Genomic DNA, 22001 nt, shown 5'->3' with positions numbered 1-22001 from the left:
AAGACAAAAAATAATCAGCAATGAAGTAGCATGCATGAACCTATATAAATCACTATCAACATAAATAGTAGGCATTACCTCTAAAAACTAATCGATGTTGATTTAGCACTCGCTTACGATATTTTCATGCTAAGTTTGTATTTCTATGTGAACCCACAATATATATTGTTAATCCAAGGTCAACATTAGGCGTCTGTGACATCAACGTGGAGCTAGATGTCCCTTGCAATGGTATGTATATATGATCCTAGTTGGTTATGCCCACTACATCTGTGAATATATAAAAAAGGATCATCTCCTGCAAAAGACCAAGATAAGGTATGTTAGCAAGAACTCTTACTTTTTTAGGAAAATATTGCACCCCTAAAATCATCTTTTTAGTGGAGAATGAATCTCCCATCGTTTATGAAAACATAACACCCCAAACTCTTTTTTTAGGGGAGAACCTCTAAAAAGCTATGATTTAGCATACACAAACACAAATCGATGGAGGAGCATATCTTTTATGTACCATTAGAAGTGTACGAATGTGTGGTTGAAGGTGGGGAAGTAGCAAAAGGCTACAACAGTTATACAATAAATGTTCTTAGGTTGTGCAACATTTTTATGCACAACGCCATCAGCTATGCCAATCGGGTAATTACACATCTATATTGCGAGCTTGCCAAAAGCAGAGCAGCCTCTGAGTCTGAATTGAGTTGTCTTTGTAGATCGAAGTAATTGTTTTTCTTTTTTTTTACCTTGGTTGAGCCAGCCGAGACCTTGGCTAGGAGCGGTCTAGCAAGTCTTTTTTGGGCACAGTTAGGGTTTTCAATGTGGTATAATAGAGGAGATAAAAAGACATGTATGACTTCCGGTGTAGGCGGAGGTAAAAAAAGGGACCCAAAAGCATGTGTGCTAAGTGTAGGTGGAGGTCGTATTGCAGAGATTCAAAACCAAAGGCAATGTCGGCATGGTGGAAAGCAATCAGAGTTTAGTTTGAGACTCTTTTTACCTCGAGGAAACGTGGGATGGATGGAGGCGGATGCAGCAACACTATTATTGTCCAGGAAACGTCGCGTGGGCTCGATGGAGGCGCACGCAGCAGCGTCGTCGCTGCCGCCGCTGGCAGAGTGGCCGCCGTCGTAGTAAGAAACTGGAGGCACACCGAGAGGCTTCTAGGCACGTCCACACATCCGGTTTGGTTTCCTTTTTTTTGTTCGCTGGGAAGCTGGGACGGTGGACCAAGCATGTGCGCGTGAAATAACACAGGAGCTGGAGGTGTCCACGCGTACGGTGGTGATGTGAAGCGTCATGTAGACGTGCGGCAGCTATTTTTTAGTCGACGTGGACTATGTCACCATGGAGGAAGTCACATCGGCTTAATAGGAAGGAATAAGATTAATTACTGCACAAGTATTTTGAGGGGGTAGTTCCTAATTTTTTAGTGTTCATGGTAGCTCGGGTCCTAAAATAGAAACAACTACAAGAATAGTAGTTTGTTTTTCTACTCTATCAGTACTCCCACCATCATCCTAGCTAGATATATGCCCTATTTTGATTTAAAATCTAAAAGCTAACTTTGGATGAGCAAGGAGACAAATTATGTGCATGTTTAATTTAGTTCATGAAATCTGCACCAAAATGCTTATTCAAAATAAATATACGAGCAAATTGAGAGATAATACATTGCATAATAAACTAGAAAATAAATAAACATATTATTGAATACCTTTTGATGAAAAAAGTGTGTTCAATATTGGTGGATGGAAGGTACTTGCGCTATCCTAATTAATGCCTTTTATGCTAGTTGTACCTAAAAAGGACATACCCTATAATTTTCTTCCCTCTCTATTCACCCTGTGTGTTCCCTCCATATATATGACATTGGACTTGATGTCTCGGTATTGACACCTCGCAATAAGACTGCCTATATCAAATGCGTACCATAGGAATGTTTGTTTGGATCAAATTGAAATGAGAGGTATTAGGAAAACAAATGTGGCAATAAGCATCCTCACAACTCAAGAGGGATGGTGCATGGTACGTGCATGAAATCTTTGTACATGAGCTTCAAGCCATTTTGTAACACTCCGTCCAATTCCTGGAACCGCGGCTGACAACTCTCTACGATCATATATCGTCCCGACAGACCAACACGAGTCTTTGGTGCACACGTTGTTCTTATTCATGCGCACCCAAGAAAACTTCACGGTCGGTCACACATCCTAAATTGTTTCAAGCCAAGCACATTTAACTTGGAGGTTCTTTCGAGATAGGCTTCCGAAAAAAAATATGCACCATGTTGCTACGAATACTCTATTAATTATATTAAGCCTTGGGCCAAGATATCACCATTCAAGGGGCCAGGATATCACACATTTGGTGGTTTGTCACAAAAGGTTGAACTCTAACTCCAAGTATTCACATTCTCTCCAACACTAACTTTGCATAGAGCGAAACTTCATCGAGGAGTGAAACTTCACATAACTTCACCGAAGAGTGAAACTTCATATGGGTAAACTTCACATCATTGGAAGAGTCTACTAGAGGCTGGCACAAACCCCAAGGATGGCGGTGGTGGGGCATTCTTCCTTTGATTGGTCTCCTTGTGCTAAGATCTGAGTGGGTTTCTGTGTCGGGCGGCTTAGTCGCGACATGGTGGTGGGCGAACGCGCACAATGGCCACATCTAGGCGGACAAGGAACCTCGCGTGGGCGTAGCGCTGCGCGCACGGGTCGCGTGGCTCGGCCATGTCTAGGCGCTCCATGGGCTCGGCCATGTCTAGGCGCTCCATGGGCTCGGCCATAGCCTCGAGGATGGCTTCAATGTGGCTTCCTGCTCCATGCTGCCGCGCGCGAGCTCGTCTCCTCGCACTGCAAGAATAGGGAAGAAGACGTTGTCGACCAATGACGTGTGGATCTTGGAGGCCGACAGGGGTTGGGGAGGCAGTGGTTGTGGTCTGGTCCTGCGATGGTGCTCCGAGGTTGGATGGCTCGGCTGCGGCTGCGATCGAGAGCGCATCAGCTTGGGCGGAAGTGGGCCAGTGGAGTAACCCCCACCGAGTTTTTTGCTATTTTAGTACTCTTTTTAACATGCTTCTGCATTATGGTACTCTTAATATAAGCTTCCCCATAATAGTATTTATAAGTGTTACTATTCTCCAAAATAGTATTTTGACCATTTTTTTTATCATTTCTTAATCCTTTCCTTTTCATCAGCACCTAAATTGACTGTATTACCCCTTTCCAATTCTCATCTGTTCATTCGTTGGTGCCCAGCGTTAGGAGTCCGCTGCACGAGCCCTCGCTACCGCCCTCCCTCCTCGCCGTTTAACGCTGGGCAGCTCCTCACCGGTACCGAGCGCCCCCACGCTTCTGCCCTCGTCCGTGACGCGCTCATCCGCCGCACCCTCGAGTTCAACATCATCCTCGACGCTAAAGTAGGGTCTCCGGTCGCCTCCCTCCTCGCCGTCAAAGCAGTGCAACAATAAATTGTTAGTGAAATGGTCTTTTACATGTGCAGATGTCTTGGAACTAGTAGTTATTTTTTTTGTCACATACATTATACATAGTCAGGTTCAAATAAAGGATATGATAGTAGGACCACTATAAATATATGTTGTCATTGTGAGAACTCTGGAATGCCTACAGAAGTTGCTAGCTTGTTGTATGTTAATCTGAACTAGGCTAGCTCTCTATGAGACCAACCGAGCTGCCATCATTGTTTTTTATGTAACCAGTGTGGTAGATGACAGAGACTATGACAATCTAAGCGTGTGTTTGGTTTGGCTTTTAGTTTTGGCTTTTGCCCCATAAAAGCCAAAAGTTAAACCAAATGGCTGAATATGGAAAACAGATTTTTCTAAAAGCCGACTTTCTTGTGGTGCAAAACTGAAAGCATCTTTAAACCTACTTTTAGCAGCTTTTAGGTGGAACTGTGAAAATATATATAGAAGAATTTTAGCGGCTTTTAGTGGTTACCACCAAACGGTTTTTAGCTTTTTAGTAATTCACAGCCCACAACAGCTTTTTTCATAGCTACAGCACAACCAAACAGATCCTAAGTTTGGCTCCAAGCAGTGTTGTAAGTTTGGTACCTATACGCGGTCACGCATGTGCCTGTTGGATGAAGTTTCCTTGACACTCTGCTGGTCCGAAGTCTGAAAAAATTCCGGCTTTCTTCTTCCAATGAAAGTCATGCTAGTAGTATACATTTGAATTCGTTGACCAGGAGGAGCATTTTTGACTTGTTTGCCGCATGTATGATCTCATGCTGGAACCGAGCAATCAGATGTGGCGTGGTCGTTGGCTGCCTCCTGCCTACAGCTGCCTGGTGAACAGATGGGAATTGGGAAGGATTAATACGGTCAGTTTAGGAGCTAAGGGAAAAGAAATGATTAAAAATAATAAAAAAGAGGTTAAAATACTATTTTTGATAATAATAACACTTATAAATACTATTATGAAAAGTTAATATTAAGAATACCATAAGAGAGAATCCCATTAAAAATAGTACTAAAATAGCAAAAAAAACTCAGCTGCGCCTGCTGTGGACCTGTGGTGCGCATGCTAGCACCTCAGATCCTCCGCATCACAACTGCTGCTGTCGGGTTTGGCCGGGATGCGGCGCCAGGTGCTGCTGGTGGCGAGTTGCTAGGGCCGATGATGATTGCTGGCATCGGCTTCGGCATGCGAAAGTGTATCGCACACGACATGGTGGTGCTCGGTTTCATATAGGGGTGACAATGAGCTCTCAATTTTATACTATAAGATTTAAGGATCAGATCAGATTAGGATCGAGCACTATTTCTATTCATTTTTGAACTAAAATATATTTAGGGCCCTACTATTTTGTGAAGAACTATTTGGATCGTGATCCATTACCACCCCTAGTTTCATGTGACCAGCGGGAGGGAGTGGTGACCGACACAGCTCTGTGGCTTCTGCGGCAGTCGGCGTGTTGATGCCTCTCTGGAATGGTTTGTGTGGGAGTTCAGGGCAACAACGACGATGGAGGTAGCTTGTTTTGATCAGGGGTCTTGGCTTAACATTGTGCTAGGGAACTTCTTGAATGAAAGCCTCGACGACTGTGATGCCCATGTGAGCTGCTTACACTATGGAGGGCGTGGCATTTCCAGCACTGTCTTTCATGGGTCAAAGCCCGATCCATCATGTATATGCGACGGTGGTGTCACTGATGTCACTCCCTTCCTGAAGGCATCACTATTGAAGTTTTGTCTCGGCCACGACGTCGGCTTTTGATTGATGCTTTCGCTTCTTGGTGTCTAGTATGTGGGTGGAGGTGCGGTGTTGCAGCGTGAAGTCGAAGCTGCTACGTTAGGGAATGTGGCTCGACAACGATGATGTGAGGTGAACCCCCTTCATCATGGACTGGATTGCTTTAGAGGTTGTATGACGGGGTGGGCGGAGGATCAAGATTGGAAGTCTCGTTGGTGAAAAATCAGAGCTGCCTAGCATGGGATGTCTCGAGGCTTGGCAACGACGACGCGTCGTAGTCTTCCTTCTTTTGTTCTAGTGTTTGATGTAGACGTAATCGGGTTTTCTTTGGTCATGTGCTGCCTGTCTTGGAGAGTTGGAGCTGCTCATCCTTTGTGTTGAGCTCGACAAAAATGACTCTGGATGGGCTTTGTGTGTGGTTCTAGGTTATTTTCTTTAAAACTAGGCCAATCCTATTATTATCTTAATTGAGAGACAGAGCTCAATTTCTAGACTAAGAAAAATCGAAGGCAATGGCTTTCTCCTTGCACAAATTGAAGGCAGGGATCCTAGATTAGCTTCACACCACACATCCCGTTGTCGAACCGCTGACAAGGACGCGAACCCGGGGGCATCGGTAGCCTGGTCGCTCGGTACGATAGCCGCACGCCATTGTTAGAACACGGTGGTGGGAATGAGTTGAGCACCGCTCCCGGCGCTCGGATCCTCTCTCGAAGTTATGGAGGTAGCAGGTACGATGGTTACACGACGGCACACCGTCGGTTCGCCGGACGCAGCCGGGTTCAGGTTCCAAATGCCAGTCTGTCCTCTCCTCCTCTCCGCTGCCGCAAATATTCTCCCCCCCTCCGTATCACAGGTCTGGGCCTAATCACTTCACCCACTCACGGCCCAAGAGCCGGACGTTGGGCCGCGTCACCCGTTGGCTCCGTCGTAGTCCATCAGCGTGCGTGCCTGTCTTCCCTTCACGTCTTCCTCCCGCACTGAAGCTTGCGTCTTCATCCGCCTGGGACTGGCTTACCACCGGTACCCTGACATTTTCCCCTCCTGAAATGCCAGCTTGTCCCCAAGCTGGAGCGAATGGAAAACGCCGCTTGATGTCGCTTTCTTCCTCCCAGGTGGCTAATGTCGGATGCCATCCGCTCCATTGAATCAGCAATTGGTTCTGGACCTTCCCCGCGTGACGCCTCAGCCTGGTATCCAGCACAGCAACCGGCACCTGAAGATTATGAGACAAATCAGGTAACATAGGACTCACCGGAATACGAGATCCGATGACCGCCTTGAGTTGAGAAACATGAAAGACAGGATGAATAGAACTGCCAGCTGGTAACGCCAGTTCATAAGCCACTGGATTGATCTGCTTGCTGATAGTATAAGGACCAAAGAACCGAAAAGAAAGTTTCTGGTTCTGCCTCTCAGTTACCGACGACTGGCAATATGGCTGCAATTTTAGAAACACTTGGTCACCAACTGAAAAAGAACGTTCAGTTCTGCCCTGATCAGCCTGCCTTTTCATACGTGCTTGAGCTCGTTGCAGATGCATGCGAACCTGTTGAAGCACATTTTGTCTGTCTTCCAGAAACTGTTGAAGATCCGGAACTTCACATTGTTCAGCAGCGACCAGTCCCACTTGTGTTGGCAAATGACCGTAAAGCACTTCAAATGGAGACTTGCCAAGAGATGAATGATGGCAGGTGTTGTACCAAAACTCCGCAAGCGATAACCACATGGGCCATTGGCGTGGACAGGAGTGAACAAAACAGCGAAGATAGGTTTCAAGACACTGATTGACCCTCTCTGTTTGTCCGTCCGACTGCGGATGATATGAGCTGCTAAGGCACAATTGAGTACCAGTGAGCCTGAAAAGTTCTTGCCACAAGCGACTGGTAAAAATAGGATCGCGATCTGAAATCATAGCTGTCGGCAACCCATGCAGTCTGTATACGTGGTCCAAAAATATTTTAGCCACCGTCAGAGCAGTGAAAGGGTGTTTCAAAACCATAAAATGAGCATACTTGGATAGCTTGTCCACAACCACCAGAATACAATTTCCTTTGCTTGTTGGAGGAAGTCCGGAAATAAAATCAAGACTAACCGTTTGCCATGCTTGTTTCAGAACCGGAAGTGGTAATAGTAATCCTGGGTACTTAACCCTTTCCGGTTTAGCTTGTTGACAGATTTGACACCCTTGAACAAATTCACGGACGTGGCGCTTCATGCCTGGCCATGCAAAATGAGATTTAATCCTTCTGTAGGTAACCGGAAATCCAGAATGACCTCCAACTGCGCTATCGTGTAATGCCGACATCACCTTCTGATGCATCTCTTGGTTACTGCCCAGCCAAATCCTTCCTTTGAACCGAATAACACCTTGAGTGATCGTATAATGTGCCAATTGCCCACCAACAGCTAGCTGAGTTAATATTTTCTGGGCTACCGGGTCTTGGTCATAACCTTGAGTAACCTGCAGCAACCAATCAGGTGTAATAGTAGATACTGATGTTGTATTCAGTTGTGCAGTGACCGTATCTTGATCCATATTGGGTCTTCTGGACAGGGCATCAGCAACCCGGTTCTCGCTGCCTTGTTTGTATTGGATTTTATATTGTAACCCAAGCAGCTTAGTTAAAGCTTTCTGCTGCCATGGTGTAGACAACCTCTGATCATCCAAATGAGTCAGGCTCTGGTGGTCTGTTTGAATGATAAATTCACCATGTTGAAGGTAGGGACGCCAATGCTCGACAGCAAAAAGAATGGCTAAACATTCTTTTTCATAGATGGAGAGGCCCAAATTCTTGGGACCTAAAGCTCGACTGATATAGGCCACTGGATGTCCTTCCTGCTGCAAAACAGCCCCAACTCCGCCCCCACTGGCATCAGTCTCGATGGTAAATGGTTTAGCAAAATTTGGAATGGCCAACACTGGCGCCTGTGCCAAAGCTGTTTTTAATGCCTGGAATGACTGATCTGCAAGTTCAGTCCACACAAATATAGTATCTTTCTTTAATAAGGTAGTGAGAGGTCTGCTGATGATTCCAAAATGAGCAACAAATTTCCTATAGTATCCTGCCATCCCCAAAAAACTGCGTACATCTTTGGTCGACTTTGGTATAGGCCATTGTTGGATGACTTCCACTTTCTTTGGATCAGTGGTTATGCCAGCAGCGCTAACTATGTGCCCCAGAAATTCCAATTTCTCTTGAGCAAACAGGCATTTCGACTGTTTCAAATGAAGTTGTTGTTGGCTGAGCAGCTCAAATACTTGCTTCAAATGTCTGACATGGTCTGCAATAGTAGCACTATAGACCAGCACATCATCAATAAATACAACCACACACTTTCGTAGCAAAGGAGCCAGTAATCTGTTCATAAAGCTTTGGAATGTGGCTGGAGCTCCAGTTAAACCAAAAGGCATAACTCTGTACTCAAAATGTCCATGATGTGTTTGGAATGCGGTTTTGTACTCATCGCCTTCCTTGATGCGTATCTGATGGTAACCTGACCGATGATCCAATTTAGAAAATATGGATGCTCCTTGCAACTCGTCCACTATTTCCTCAAAAATAGGCATGGGATACCGGTTTTTGACTGTATAAGCATTTAGTTTTCTGTAATCCACGCATAAACGCCATTCACCATCTTTCTTCTTGACTAATAAAATAGGTGATGCAAAAGGACTGAAACTTTGTTGTATCACGCCACTGTCCAACATTTCCTTCACTTGCTTCTCTATCTCATTTTTCTGCTGTGGAGTATAACGATAAGGTCTTAGCCGAAAAGGTTGGGCACCTGGCAAGAGCTCAATAGCATGATCAATTGCCCTCTTGGGAGGAAGACCGGTAGGTTTCACGAACAAATGTTGATATTGGTCCACCACTTGCTTGATCGACTCAGGAATCAATACAGTGGCCGTATCCATACTCTCCACTCCCTGTAATTCCAAGAGTTGCTCAACCGCCTCTTGTCTGATCAAAGATCCCAATTGGAAACAGGTTAAACTGTGGCAGGTCTGAATTTTGGGCTGAACTCCTTGTAACTGCACCCTTCTGTGATTATAGTCAAACTCCAACCATTTTTCTGCCCAATGAACTTCCATGGGACTGTGGCACTCCAACCAGTCCATACCCAAGATTATATCATAACCACCCAGAGGTAAAACCTTAAAATCAGTAGTAAATGTCAGCCCACCACAAAGCCACTTGCAATTGGGAACACAATATTTGCTCACAAAAGTTCTCCCATCAGCCACTTTTACTCTCACTGGCCTAACGAGAGGTTGCACTCCCGGCATGACTCCCATGAGATGACTCCCAAGGAAACTAGCAGAACTCCCCGAGTCTACCAAGACCAGCACCTGTTGACAATGCACTGATGCCCACAGCCGAATTGTTTGACTACCTTCGCTCCCATTAACAGCTGCTACAGATATGGCTTGGACGCTTTCCTCAACCACTGCTTCATTGTTGTCACTATTGGCGTCCTCAGTAATACTCTCCCCTTGTATGGCTAATTCCCACATTTCTTCCACCAAGTGTAGTGGTACACTGGCCGAACAACGGTGTAAATGGCCCCACCGTTCTCCACATTTGAAACATAGCCCTTTTGCTCTTCTGTAATCTCTTAGAGCTGATAGCTTTCTATCTTCTCCTCTGCTCTGGTACCTTCCACTGCTTTTCCGGTCTTCGGTGGTACCACCAATCCGAGTTGCAACAACCGGTGGCAACAGTAAAGGCATTGGAACTGCTTTGACTGGTGTTCTAGACACACTGCTGAACTCTGGTCTTCTGAATTCTCTGCGACCCATGTGCAGCAGCACGTCTTCCTGCAATAATGCAAGGGAACAAGCAGTATCCAAATCGGACGGTCGCTGAATGGTAACAACAGTTTTTATCTCATCTTTTAACCCATCAACAAATCGTGCAGTTATCATATTTGCAGTTAGACTATTCTCATGAGCTAGCAATTGGTGCATCAGTTGATCAAAATTCTCTACATATTCAGCTACTGAGGCAGTTTGGTGGATGTGATAAAACTGACGGATAAGCATATTATGCTGGTCTCGGCCAAACCTAGCACTAAGGGCAGCACACAGAGATTCCCAATTCATTTCCCTAATCCTACTCTCCATGGACTGAACCCAGAACACTGCAGATCCCTCGAAATACATGGTAGCCATCCTAACCCACACCTCGACAGGTACTGCATAGAACTCGAAATAAGTCTCACATCTATGCTTCCACAGTTTAGGATTAGTTCCATCGAACACTGGAAAATTCATGTTAGGAATGGCCGGACCCGACACCTGAGACCAGTTGGCTATAGAATTTCTTCCTACAGACCCCCAATCAATGAAAGACGGAAAGTATCCAGCAGGTTGTTGCGTACCTTCGACCGGAGCGGGTGTGCGGAGATTCTCCGTAACACCCGGCCTCCGGTGTATATCAGCAAAGTGATGGCGATTTGGTCCGGGCGCCGTCCCTGACGCCGATGCTTCCAGATGAGCGGAAGCAGGCATCCCCTTCTCGATCTGAACCCCACCAGCAGACTGAATCACTGGTATATTCAGAGCGACTTGATCTACCTTCATCTGGACATCCTTCAATGTCTCCGTTAGATCCTTCACCCTCGTTTCCATCTCTGGTTTCCACTTCTGAAATCCGATTTGATCGCTTACTACTCCTTTCATGGTGACCTCCATACCAGTCATCGTGGTCTGCAACTGGTCCATCCTCTTCTGCATCTCCTTGTTACCTTCATCGATTTTGACCATGAGTTGCATCATCGGGTCTTCGATTCGCGTAGGCGCCATATCCCCTGCCTTGGCTTGCAACCTGGTGAAGTACTCGTGCTTCGGGAACTCCAGCTCGGGATCGAAGGCTCTGAATACCAAATGTTAGAACACGGTGGTGGGAATGAGTTGAGCACCGCTCCCGGCGCTCGGATCCTCTCTCGAAGTTATGGAGGTAGCAGGTACGATGGTTACACGACGGCACACCGTCGGTTCGCCGGACGCAGCCGGGTTCAGGTTCCAAATGCCAGTCTGTCCTCTCCTCCTCTCCGCTGCCGCAAATATTCTCCCCCCCTCCGTATCACAGGTCTGGGCCTAATCACTTCACCCACTCACGGCCCAAGAGCCGGACGTTGGGCCGCGTCACCCGTTGGCTCCGTCGTAGTCCATCAGCGTGCGTGCCTGTCTTCCCTTCACGTCTTCCTCCCGCACTGAAGCTTGCGTCTTCATCCGCCTGGGACTGGCTTACCACCGGTACCCTGACAGCCATGCTTCTGAGTTCTGATTGAGGTAGAGCCGTCGTCGCCTCCTCCGACGAGTGCGATGAAGACAGGGCTCCTTGCGCCTGATCCCCTCATGGAGACATTGATGCCTGCCGAGCATCCTGTGCGAGTCCGTGGTATGCTCGGATGCCCGCTAGATCGCCCTGCCGGAGGTCCCCTCTACACGGGACATCGGTCTCCCACCCTCTTCTTCTCCACTGAACCACTCAATCAGTTACTCGTGAAACAATTCCACTCTGATAGCCATCTCTTGCTGCAAACTGAACAACTGTACCTTTATTGAATTCAAAAGGTTATCATCGGTACAGCGGGGTGGGGGGGGGTGGCACAAAGAAACTTTCATATTCCCCTTTGCAAAAGCAAAATGAGCAAAAAATAGGCAAAGCTCGAACTGGATGTTCAATGGCTTGTTCTTTACTACTTGTCTCTTGAGATGATTACATATAAGCTGAACCTGCAGATATTACTGATGTCCTACAGCGAGATGATCAACGGGAATGCCTCTGCAAAATCGCTGGCAGGTAATAACGCAGCGCATTGACAATTGATATGGACAGATTGACGGCCATTCAGGAGATGTTTGAATGCACTAGAGATAATAGTTTTTTTGGAAATGGAAATATCATTCTGGTCTTTTGTATTTTCATGCATACAGCCATACAACTCAAATAATACATCGTCCCAACAATTTGTGGATCAAACAAACTTCAACTTAAAACATGATATGAAATAAAAGATCACAAACACTAAACCACGTCAATCCTTGTATTAGACCGCCACGCGTGACTCGCGAAAACCTCCATGGCCACCTCCAAAGACTGACACACGACAAGGATTTGCTGTTGTGTTTCTTCCTTCTGTAGGAGTCTCGAAAATCTTAACCAATGTGTACCTCTGAAAATCACATGTATAATTGACGGTATATGTTTATGATTAAACACCACATCATTACGGTAAAGCCAAATCGATCAAAACAAAGCCACAACTCCAGAAAGAAGCAGCTTTTTATGCATACAACCTTTGTTGGATTCCCAATCCCCTATAATATGATTAATATTAACATGATGTGTCTATTTTTAAAGTAAAATAAATAATTCTCTAAACAGTCTTAGCTATGTAGCAATCAAAGAAAAGATGTTGTATGTTCTCGTTCTGATTACAAAAACTGCACTTCAGTTAGTTGGCTAAAAAAATTGCTAGTGAAATTAGCTAGCTAACAAATAGATAGCTAACTAGTAGCTAATTTGCTAAAATTAGCTAATAGCTAAACTATTAGCAATACTGTTTAGATATCTTCAGCTAATTTTAACAGTTAACTATTAGCTTTAGTACATTCAAACAGCCCCTCAGTCTAGCGATGTATTTGTTGATGTCATCTTTTGTAGACCAGAGTGAATTCAACCACTGGCAACCCAGCAAAGGAGACTCTGTTCTGCAGCTGGTCGATGGAAGGCTCTGGGACTTATGTTGATGTGAAACATTTGGACTTCTTATTTGAATGCATATGCTATATGCATCGCTACACTCGTGGTTTTGGACGACTTCTCACTATTGTTTGATGCTACACTAATTATATTGTCATGTATATGAGTTAAGCAGCTGAGGAATTGATCTGTTTACTGAATCTCTATCGGTTGTATCATTGACCTGTGGATTTTAAGTTTAGCTACAAGCTTAGAGCTACACATGTCCGGACTTTAGACTAACGCATCCTTGTTGACTTCGTTCCTACTGTCAGAATATATATAAAGTGTTTGGTTTTAGAAATAAGCTAGTCCATCATCTTCTCACTCCACACTTTTTGTTTGTTTGGTTTATAGAATGGAATAGGTTGATCTATCACCACATCATTTATTATATTTAATTAGTTAATACTAATATAAGAAATGGGGTCATCCTACTAAATTTGAGTAATTAAATGATACACCACATTAATTTGGATGGAGTGATTTCTCAAACCAAACACCTCATAATCTCTTCATACTTATGGTTGTATATTGATGTGCATATAAATACACTGGAACTGTATCATATCAGTGCACACCACTACCATCTCACCCTATATATAGGCCTGTGTGATATGCAACATATTTAGTCTGTCCACCAATATAAACGCGCATCATATATATAGCTAGCTAGGCACCTCCCAGTTCTTTGTCGGTCTTTTATTGACAGCACAGAGGGGCTACAACTACAACCAGCTTGCATTGTGCAATCTTGTGACTCTTGTCGCAACACATCCCCAGAAAAGAGGTTCCATATATTATATAAACGAATAAAGATTACTAGCTAGCAACAATGCTCATGAGCGGTTAGGTTACCAAGAACACATGTATCCTCGTTGCATTGGCATGTGTGAATAGTGAAATGTCAATGTTTTGTCTTAATTAACAGACATACTGTGACGATGAATCCACTTAAGTTGCATTGGCGTACAACTCCTGTGTGCGCTAGTATGCAATGCAACTCTTTCGAAATGAAGGGCATCAGGCCAACGAATAGCAGCGTCACAACAGCTACACACTGCCGGTAAAGTGGGGTCACTTCAGGAAAATTGAGAAAAAAAAACATCGACGGTAAGGCATCAGCGAGCACGGGAAAGAGAAAGGACCGCGCGCGGTACATAGTGGTTTATCGACACTTTTTTTGTAATGCTCTCATCATGCATATATCTAGGGATGTCGTAGCGGCTCCGGTCTCTTCCTTTCTCACAGTGTTTCAAGTGTCCATGCATCTCTTTCGAGGTGAGCGGCCTCAGGACGACCAATAATGTCGCTTGAAATTGCTTAATTTGTTTTGCTTTACATCCAGCAATCATTAGTGCAAGGCCTGCCATGTATCTTTGTGGTACTCAATCATAGTAGATAAAAAAATAAATGGTCAAGATTGGAGTTTGGATAATATATCCTCGGTTTTACATTATCTTTCATAGATCCCGATTTACCCACTTTAACTTTACACCTCGTTTGGATCATTGGAATTGAATTCCATTCTAATAATAATAATAATTTAGGCATATATCAATTAAGCTAATTCGATTTTATGCAAAATATATCTGTATACTATTAGTAGCAAGATGTCAGAGGTATTTATGTGCTACATTTTTACTATAGAGGAGTGAGACAAAGAGTGTCATGTAAGTTACAGAGTAGAAACAAATTCTACTAATGCATAAAATCATATTCCTATCCCCAAATCCCATAAATTTGAGATAAGCTTATATCTGAACTTTAGAAAGTGGTGGAATGTCAAATTCTAAACTAAATAAGTTACTTTATTGAGTGAATTTCAATTCCTCTAAAATAAAGAGATCCAAACGCCTCGTTAGTATATTTGTTTCCAATAGCCATGGAGCTACATTTCGTCGTATTCATATTTTTCTAGATTATTGATTTATTTCACACCTAGCAACGCAATCTGTAGCGTCAGACTTAGGGTGCACTACACACAAGTGATTGCTAAATAGTAGCACCTACAAGGCAACACCTAATAGCTAGACTTAAACCCCATCAACATGCAGCAAATAAAGCAATTACAATTGCACACATTACTAGAGAGATGAAAACGGTGCACAACACAACCTGCTGCATATATTTTAAGTCTTGCTCTAGGCCTTCTCGTACCTCAAATAGTCAAATCCAAGTATTATCTCTCTTCCACGAGTCTATTTACGCATCCGCGTGCACGCTCTCTTGGAAGCAATGTCTCATTCGTGCGCTCGCATTCCTAGAGTGTGCACGGGCTTTCTGCGCATGTGCATGTCTCCTCTGGCCAATACATCGATCTACTGGGGCTAGAGCAGGATACTACTTACATACAAAAAAAACTTTTATCTAGGTTTTGGTGGCTGCTAAAATAGTTGGCAAACTACTAAAAAGAAAAAAATATGCTAGTGGTTAAAAATATCTAAGGCTAATAGTAAGTTTAGTATTTTTTTATTTCATTCATTTAACAACTTTTCCTATGTACACATCATTTTTTTTATCTTTTAAGTATAACGCATTATCCACATCATAAACTATATTATTCCACACATACTTCACGGCCATGACCACTTCACCATATTGATTCATATATACTCATAAGAATAATATACACCACAGAAAACCATAAATTTCTAGGGTGTCTCATCGTCTGCTCCTCGGCGTCCCTCGACTGCCTTCGCTCACACTCGTGCCTGGTCGCCTAGGTACGACTCTACCTGACAATGAAGTATTTAATTCTTTAATATTGTAGCAATATATTATTGATTTAATACTTCGTTAGTAAATTATTCTTTTAATGTTATGATAGTAGAGTAACGAAACTTATGTGTCACCTGTTTCGGATTGAAACCTCTCACGTGTGTCACACACGTGAGATTTGCTGGAATGGAATTGTCCCTTATTTGGACAACCTCCAAGTGATTGATATAACACATGGTATTTATGACGAGCTATGTGGTTCGAATAAAATTTCAATGGCATAACCTACGTTGTTGTCCATGGTACCATATTCAGGAGGACAGGTGGAGAACAACGGGTTATGCTCGCGAAATTTCATTCGAATCCTATAGCCTCATCATAAATTCATGCTATATCGATCACTCTTGGTTGTGTTTAGGACATATAATATAATGCTAAGTATTATATAACTTGGTTTATTATATAGCTCCAAATATAATAGAGAATGGTCGGTGGATGCATGATGGTTGGTTGGAATAAAAGTCAGGACCCATCAACTGAATGGATCGCTAAGGCTAAAGATTTTACCAATCGTGCAATTTCTTTCTCAATATAGCTAAGTTCTGGTGTGGTGTCTGTGCAGCAAGTGTTAGAATGCAAAGTTATTTGGCAAGTGCACAATTAGTAAACACCTAGTTTAAAATTATTTCGTGTCAAATTATGAAACCTAGGTGTTTCACGACGAGGAATACACAAGAGTTATAGCAGAAGAGGAAGATAATAATAACATGAGTATCGAAAGGATGGACAAGATGCTTAAAGATATGCAGCCAGAATTCAATCTAAACATTGAGGATAAGTCGATGTTGGAGCTCAAGGAGTTCCTTAGGCTCCTCGAAGCTTCAGACGAGTCATCATATGAACACACAAAAGTGTCTTTACTTGCTTTTGTGTTCCACCTCATGCCTCCTACGCGGAGAAAGATATTGTTTTTAAAAATCTACATGAGCAATAGAAAGATGTAGAATGAGTATAACTTGAGGCAGCAAGAGTACATGGGGCAGCAACAGGAGTACTTTGCTACCTATAATGCTCAACAACAAGAGTACACCGCTAAATACAACACCCAAAACAAAATTGGATTGCCGTAAGAATAATCTATAATATTTAGCATTTGGACTATTTTGCGGTACTAGTATGTTGCTTGAAGTTAATGATTCAACAACAGTCTGTTCTGATGAATGTCTTGCCACTATGGCAGCCACCGCTAATGCCACCCCCTGCCGCTGTCGATGTTTCCTCAGTTTCATCCTCTAGGAGCTCTTGTAGCTTAGGTTCATTGGACTTTATCAAATTATGTTTAATTTTTTTATTCTAGATACATTTAGTCAATCTAGGTGAAAATTTAGTAAAGTATACCTTTTGTTTTAAAATTTTAGTTAGTGAAACCATATTTGTTCTGCTATAGCTGAATATACTCAAATGTAGTTATTTAATCTATTTCAACTTATATATTTTAGGGATCTGAAGTTAAATATGCCAAATGAATATCATACCCCTCCATTAGTGGCACCGACAGTTAGAGACGAGGTTATTTTGTTACATTTTAAAAACCATATCCATTCGGTTAAATATAATGTTATAGATTTTATTTTGTTCTCTAATTGTGGAACTTTTTCTTTATTATAGGACGATCATGCTACATACTTTATTAAAAACATATTCGCTTCTACCGGTAGCGGGCACAACTCCAACAACCCTCATTAACCATAAAAGCTTGTTTTCTATGTTTCGAGACTTGCATTCGTATGTTTTGTAACGTACTAGAATGTTGATGAATGCATGAAGCTTGTTGAATGGATAAAACGTGTTGAACGGATGAAATTTGTTGAAGTTATGTGGCTATATTGATTATGGTGGTATATGTGATTGAATTTGAATGGAAGAAATATGAGTATATTGTGTGTTTGTATGTGATTGAACGTGATATGAATATGTATATGTTAATGAATATAAATTAACTGGAAATTATGGTTTCTTGTATAGAATTATTTTACGGCTATGTTATTTTCGACGATATTATGGCAACTGCCAAAAATTAATTCGGTAGAAGTTACTTTCGGCGGTGGGCTACCGCCACCAGAAATTACAGTTGCTTATTTTCAGAGGCCAGAGCCGGCCACCGAAAGTAAATGCTGGCAGAATAAATTTTCGGCGCCCACCATAAAGACACAGAAAATGGATATTTTTTGCGGCAGCTGATGAAAATAATAGTTACTTTCTGCTAAAAAAATTTCGATAAGCCAAAACAGCTGAAAATAAGCTATTCTCGACAAGAAAAGTTTATGTTAGGTGGCTTTGGCTGTAGAAAACAGATGGATTTCCTGTAGTGGACAACAGTAATCTTCTCACAATGACAATAAGGTAGCTATAATTAAAATGGTGAGTGCCGCCATTTCTAGCATTGGCAGACTGGAAGGTGTTGGACAATGCAGACCTATTAATAAATGATCTTTTTTACCATGTGCTACACCATGACTCCACAGACCTAACAAAAAAGCAAGCCTATGCACCGTACATTAGTGGTCGTCGCCACCCACAAGCTCCAGCAATCTGTATAATTGACCATCGCTCATGTTTAGGGACAAAGCTATATGGTGGCCGGTGGGTGCACATACACCTAAAAAAATCCAAAAATCAGTTATAATGGTCAAATTTTCACCACATAAACATAGGGGTGATAATAGACTCTAAATTTTACACTATAAGATTTAAAAATCGGATTGAATTAGGATTGGAGACTATTTCTATTTATTTTTGAACTAAAATTTATTTAGGGTCATACCATTTTATAAAGAATCATTTGGATCGCGATCCATTACCACCCCTACATAAACACCATTCACGTCTCACCTCTATGCATCTATAAGAGAGATGCATCTCCTTCGTATTTGCTCTAGCTTCGTCACCCTAGCCTGCTTTTGTGTAGACTTGTAGATGGATTGATGGTTGTCACTGACATCCACCTCGTACATATGTTCTTCACTCCTTTAATCTTTCTTCATTCCAGCCGGCCTCTTTCATCCATTGTAGTTTGGGAAGCTTAATTTCTGCTGGTGCGTGCAGCCCCCACATGATGTCTTGTGCTGAAGGTGTGGACTGCTTTGGAATGGGAGACATTAGCAAACAGTTCGGCTGCTTCCAAGTACCGTAGCTCGGCTGCAGCTGCTGCAAGCCTTTAGCTGCTTCTAAGTACTGTACCATCGTCTCAAAATGTCGTAGCCACAGTAGCTTTCAGCAGCAGCGAATTTGTTGTATCAGAAGAGAGGTAAGAAAAGGAGGGGAAGCAAAGATAATACTCTCCGCCGATGTCGCTGGATGCCTTTGCATCCATTGTTACGTGTGTATTCATGTGCCGCATATATTATTAGGTGGAGAAGAGATAATTAAGAGAAGTGAGAGGAGAAACTAGTTGTAAACTTACAGCCGGCTTAACACAAGAAGCTTTATGAGATAGACAAAAAGGATCCTACATTAATACTAAAGAGTTAACTATTACACGGATAGACTTAATAGTAGTATATAAAGAATTAAAGATCCTTACAACCAGCGGTCGGTTGTATTATTAAACTTTATCTTAAGTAGAAGTTTGACCTGTGATAAAATACATTGTTCGCAGATTGTCGAGACCCATTGAGCGCAGCCCGTTAATTACATCCACAAAAGAAGTTTATTGAAAAATCTCTAATTGGACTACACTATATGATCATCAAATATTCAATCACTACCGGAATCCGAGGCTTTGCCGAGTGTCGGCCTCTTTGCCGAGTACCTTTTGTCGAGCACTCGGCAAAGACGGCTTTGCCGAGAGCCGCACTCGGTAAAGTTAAGCTCTCGGCAACGAGCCTCTTTACCGAGTGCTGGACACTCGGCACAGGACCCCACTCGGCAAAGACACATTTGCCGAGTGTTTAACACTCGGCAAAGGTAGCGCTCGGCAAAGGGCCGTCAGCGGCCGTCCCAGAGCTGACGACCGTCAGTCTTTGCCGAGAGCCGTGGGTTGACACTCGGCAAAGAGTCTTCTTTGTCGAGTGCCAACTTGTAGGCACTCGGCAAAGGACTCTTTGCCGAGTGTCTTCTCTAGACACTCGGCAAAGTATATTTTTGTTTTTTTGATTTTGTCTCCCAAACTTTTTATGGTATGTTCCTACACTATGTAGACCTACATGTATCATTTGTGGACAATTATAACTGTGTTTGCAATATCTAGTAGATTTAGTTCGTTTATTTGAATTTCTTCGGAAAATTCATATTTGAACTGTAGGTCACTCGAAACTTGGAAAAACGTGCATGCAAAAATGATATTCATGTTACTTACCATAAGTTACGACCGATTCCATGAGCGTACCGGAAACTTCGAGCAACATCCTCACTAAACATGGCCGTGAACTTGCCATCCACATGTTTAAAAATTGTATAAAACACAAACAAAGTCAGAAAATCATGAAACTTGTCCACGTGTCATGATATCATATGTACAGGCTATGATAAAAATTGTAGAATGTTTGGAGAAAGTTGTGAGACACAATGTGTAGAAACCTAAGAGAACTACACTTAGGTTTCTACACATTGTGTCTCACAACTTTCTCCAAACATTCTATAATTTTTATCATAGCCTGTACATATGATATCATGACACGTGGACAAGTTTCATGATTTTCTGACTTTGTTTGTGTTTTATACATTTTTTAAACATGTGGATGGCAAGTTCACGACCATGTTTAGTGAGCATGTTGCTCGAAGTTTCTGGTACGCTCCTGGAATCAGTCGTAACTTATGGTAAGTAACATGAATATCATTTTTGCATGCACGTTTTTCCAAGTTTCGAGTGACCTACAGTTCAAATATGAATTTTCCGAAGAAATTCAAATAAACGAACTAAATCTACTAGATATTGCAAACACAGTTATAATTGTCCACAAACGATACATGTAGGTCTACATAGTGTAGGAACATACCACAAAAAATTTGGGAGACAAAATAAAAAAAATACAAATGTACTTTGCCGAGTGTCAGTTGGTGACACTCGGCAAAGTATACTTTGCCGAGTGTCAGTTGGTGACACTCGGCAAAGTATACTTTGCCGAGTGCCGCCCAGGTAGGCACTCGGCAAAGAAGTGTAAAGTATACTTTGCCGAGTGTCACCTGGCCGACACTCGGCAAAGGAGTCTTTGCCGAGTGTCGCCGATCTGACACTCGGCAAAGCTTATTTTAAAAATAAAAAAAATCTTTGCCGAGTGCCAGATCGCGGGCACTCTGCAAAGAAGTAAAATATACTTCGCGCCCGGGTTCTTTCTTCTTCTTTCTCTCCTCTCACACTCTCTGTTTAACCGCCGCCGCCGCGCCCTGCGCCGCCACCGACGTGTCGCGCGCCCGCCGCACGCCGCCCCACCGCCGTCCTACCGTACGCCACCGTCTCCCCCGCCCGTCACCGTCTTAAGGTATAATTTTATTAAATTATGTATTAATTTTTATATTAATGTATTTATGTTTTATAGATTAATGTATTGATGTTTTAAATATTATGTATTTTATAAACACATGTTTATATTAATGTGTTATATTATGTATTTCATAAACACATGTTTATATTATGTTTTATCCTATCCACCACGCCGTCACCGACCCTCACACAACACACTCCCACAACACACTATCACATCCTATCCATCACGCCGTCACCGACCCTCACCACACCACTCGCACAACACACTCCCCATCCTATCCACCACCGCACCGACCCTCACCACGTCAACGTCTACAATTCCTCGTCGTCGTGCCGTTGAATTATTAGTGGAAGACAACCATCGTGCTGATACTTTTATTTGCAGGATTTCGAAACCTCCCCGTGCAGGGGAGGTGCTGCCGAAATTTTCTGTTGCTAGGCTTCTGTTAGAGGATGGAGAACCGTGAGTGGATGTACACGGGCCGTAGAGGAAAAAACGATGTCACCACTGAATGGATTAGAAAGACCGATGATTTCGTGGAACGGGCATATGGCGAAGCTGCTAAAGGAGCGAGTCTAGTCCCATGCCCTTGCAGCAAATGTGCCAGCCGAAAAAGAAAACCAAAGAAGGCCATGGTAGAACATATTTGGAAGAATGGATTTACGTCGGGCTATACTCGGTGGATATTTCATGGTGAAGCGCATCGTACGAGAGAGAAGGTGATGAGACAACGTGTCGAGGATTATGACGCGGATGCGGGGGTAGCAGATATGTTGAACGACTATCAGGAGGCAGAGTACACGAGAGGATGTATGGATGAC

Source organism: Zea mays, chromosome 1, assembly GCF_902167145.1.
Source record: "Zea mays cultivar B73 chromosome 1, Zm-B73-REFERENCE-NAM-5.0, whole genome shotgun sequence".
Taxonomy (NCBI): Eukaryota; Viridiplantae; Streptophyta; class Magnoliopsida; order Poales; family Poaceae; genus Zea; species Zea mays.
Note: the sequence above shows the minus strand (reverse complement) of the source record.